The sequence below is a fragment of the Globicephala melas genome, chromosome 10 (genome assembly GCF_963455315.2).
Source record: "Globicephala melas chromosome 10, mGloMel1.2, whole genome shotgun sequence".
Taxonomy (NCBI): Eukaryota; Metazoa; Chordata; class Mammalia; order Artiodactyla; family Delphinidae; genus Globicephala; species Globicephala melas.
The window spans coordinates 94,785,209-94,789,154 of NC_083323.1; positions in this window are offsets into that span (position 1 = coordinate 94,785,209).

The window sequence follows — 3,946 nt, forward strand, 5'->3', positions numbered from 1 at the left end:
TTCCCTTGGAATGAAAGTGAACTCAGCATTCAATGACTTTGCAAAATGTAGTGTCCACCCTTATGATTTCAATGTCTACCCGTCTGTGACCCTCCTCTCTCTGGTAAGGTGGAGACGTATGAGTTGGGGCACATGATTTTTTGTTTTTTGTTTCTTTCCAGGAAGCCCTTTAATAGCTGCTCAGATATACATGGACCTTGAGCACCAAAACACAAAAATAATAACTTGTGGTAAACGAGTAGATATGGCATTTGTTTCCTGTTTCCTTAACTTCCACTCTGACGGTTCCATCGTGTATATCCTTTCAAAGAACAGAAGTTCATGCTTCATCGTAACCTTGGCAGAGTCTAAATCATGTTGTTTAAATGAACTTATTTCTGATGAAAACTCACGGATAACACATCAACAGATATAGAGTCTATCTCATTGTGGTGTAAGAGTCTAATATAATTTGATCTAAGATGAGCTATATTAGATGTTTCATGGTCTTGTGTTAGAAGGTCTAATTATGACCTAAAATTCATCCAAATTCTTGCATGTTTTGCAAATCAAAGGGTTTTTTTTTTAGAGTAATTCATCCATCCATTTATTTGATTGCATTAGTTGAAAAACTGAACAAGCTGATATTTTAAGTAATGAGTCAAGGATATTCAAATTATATTATACTCTTTAGTCCCTGCAAATCAAAGTTTTAAAAAAGTTGAGAACTCCACATGAGGCAGGATTTATATGGCTTACGTTTAGGCATCAAAGGAAAACAATCTAATAAAGTGAAATAATACAAAGTTAATGTCTTGATGTATTGCCTTTCAGTAATGTTTTCACTTTAAAGTAAATTTCCAGGAATGGCTTTTGGATCTTTGATAACTTTAACCATAAGCTGAGTGTCTTGTGGCTGGATCTATGCTTCATAAAAGTATATTTGCCTTTATTTGTATCCATCAAGCGTGACTTTGTGGTGTTAGAAATATGCTGGGTAAGTACAGAGGCTGTCAGGGTCAAAGGAGGTCCTGATAACATGAGTCTTAATTCTGCTTCCTCTCTCCACCTACCCCATAAATACAAGCTGAGTTACTCAGCAAAAATTAAGCAGAGAACTGCAGGAGAAAACGATAGATACAACACAGTTTTCTTTTCTCTTTTCCGAAATCCAGAGGCTCTTCCAGCTATCTCTCAATCACCCTATCAGGCCTGTCATTGACATTTTATTTCTACTTGCGTATTTTATCGCTCCCTCTTTTCTCGGCTCAGGAAAATATAGCTGAAGAAGTCTTTATTCCAAATACCCTGATGAGTTTGAATTTGGAATAAAAACCTCTGTTTAATATTGTAGAGGTTGAGTGTTACATAAGTTATCTCTTTTTATTTTAAAGCAAATATCTCATTAATTTAATTATGTGTCAGACACTGAAATTAATAGCAAGTATTCATGGAGAAGTCATGGCACTAGTCCTTATGGAGCACGGAGTCTTAGACTTTAGGTACTTAACCTTTGCCTCTTAGTATTTAGAACAACTTTCCACTCCACCCCACCCCAGGCCACATTTTTGTCCCTCTTTCTTGTTTCACTCTTTTCCATTGCATATATGTGAGGGTGTGTGTGTGTGTGTGTACATATATATATATATAACATTTTTGTCATGTATACTCACAGGAATGTATTTTATGGCTCTGAAACAGTGACTGACATACAGTTACCACCCAGTAGAAATTTGGTGAAGGAATGAATGAATGAGTATATGTAAAATGGGCACTTATTGGAATATTACACATGCAGAAAGCAATTTAGGGAATCTTGGGAATTTTCTATGATCATGCTTTTTGCAAGAAGCCTCACCATCTACCCAGTTTCCAAGTTCCTTCCACTGTACTATGACGTCTTTCAAATTTAGGTATTATCCAGACTCCGTTTTCTATATTTATAGCCGAAGAACCAGTAAAAGACACTAGGATCACAATGACAAGGTATAGATACAAAAACAAAGGAAATTAGTGAAATGCATAGCATGGTGGATAAGACTGATCAATATATAATGATGGCTAGAGGACGTGTAAAAAAGAAAGACAAAAAGAAAATGATGTTGACTAGTATGAGTGTTATAATAATGTCTCTAAACTGAAAAAAAATATAAAGGACGTCAACATTTTGCAGTTAGCGATATCTTTTTATAGACCTTTTACTGTACATCACCTTTAAGCTAACCCTTAGGTGCATTTATCAGTGATATCCTGGTCCCTCTCTCAGTTCTCGGAATTCAAATTGTTGGTTCACTTCTGACTTTCTAGCCTTCTACACACATATCAAATACTGTTTGTCTTTGGGAAAGGCTAGAATTTCCTGTCATGGAAATAATGCTTAATTAATATTTTCTCTTTCATTTTCAGAAAGCTTAAAGCTGTGGACTGAAAAGTGGAATGAGCTTTATTAAAAGTGAATAAACTAAATGTATAACTTTCAGACAACAACTGTGGCAGAGCTTTTGGTTACAAAAGAGTAGATAAAATGAAGGCGAAAATTGTGTTAGACCACATTCACAACACTGAGACGTTTATCATGCATGTGCATACAAAATCCCTGTAAGTAAGAAAGTCAAATAATATTCAAATGGAATAGATAAGACTTAAGATTTGACAGAAAGGCGAAGATTGCATAAGAAGAGAGAGGAAAGGGGAATATTTATCAGGGGGGGCACACATCTGAAACAAAGTTAGGGAAGTTGGAATGAGTATGCTGTGATCAAGGAACGTGAACTGATCAAGCATATTTGAACTGAGTATTCACATCACAGTATATTGGGATACAAGGTGTCCTATTAAAATCACTGTAAAACTTACAGTTCAGGGACAATTAACCAATCAGTTATTTGAACATATATCTATTGATCACTGTGTATGTCCCAAGCACTATCCTATTTTCTGGGGATCAGGTGGTGAACGAAACACACAAGAGTTGTGCTCTTATTGAGCTTATGTTCTAGTGGAGAGCAGTGAACACAGATAGCAAAGAAGAAAAGAAAGAAAAGAGCAAGACAATTTCAGATCATCATAAATGCTATGAAAAAAGTCAAACAGTAGACCTTTGTTGGTGGGGCTTGGAGCAGCCCTGTTTGTGCTCATTTGAACTGGTTTCTTTAACCTTTACTAGAAGGGGGTGGAGAATTGCAGTTTTCTTCCATTTTTTAAAATGGAAGTATAGTTGGGCTTCCCTGGTGGCGCAGTGATTGAGAGTCCGCCTGCCGACGCAGGGGACACGGGTTCGTGCCCTGGTCCGGGAGGATCCCGCATGCCGCGGAGCGGCTGGGCCCGTGAGCCATGGCCACTGAGCCTGCGTGTCCGGAGCCTGTGCTCTGCAATGGGAGAGGCCGCAACGGTGAGAGGTCCACACACCGCAAAAAAAAAAAAAATTGAAGTATAATTGATTTACAATATTATATTATTTTTCAAGTGTACAAAATAGTGATTCAATGTTTTTATAGATTACATTTCATTGAAAGTTACTACAAAATAATGGCTATATTTTCCTGTGCTGTACAACATATCCTTGTTGCTTACTAATTTTATACATAGCAGTTTGTATCTCTTAATCCAATATCCCTATCTTGCCCCTCCCCCACCCATTGGTAACCACTAATTTCTTCTCTACATCTGTGAGTGTGTTTCTGTTTTGTTATACACATTCATTTTAACTTTTAGATTCCACATACAAGTGATATCATGTGATATTTGTCTTTGATTTATTTCACTAAACATAATACTCTCCAGGTCCATCCATATTGTTGCAAATGGCAGAATTTCATTCTTTTTTTATGGCTGAGTAATATTCTACTGAATATATGTACCACATCTCCTTTATCCATTCGTCTGTTGATGGACACTTAGGTTGCTTCTATATCTTGGGTATTGTAAATAGTGCTGCTATGAACATTGGGGTTCTGTATCTTTTCAA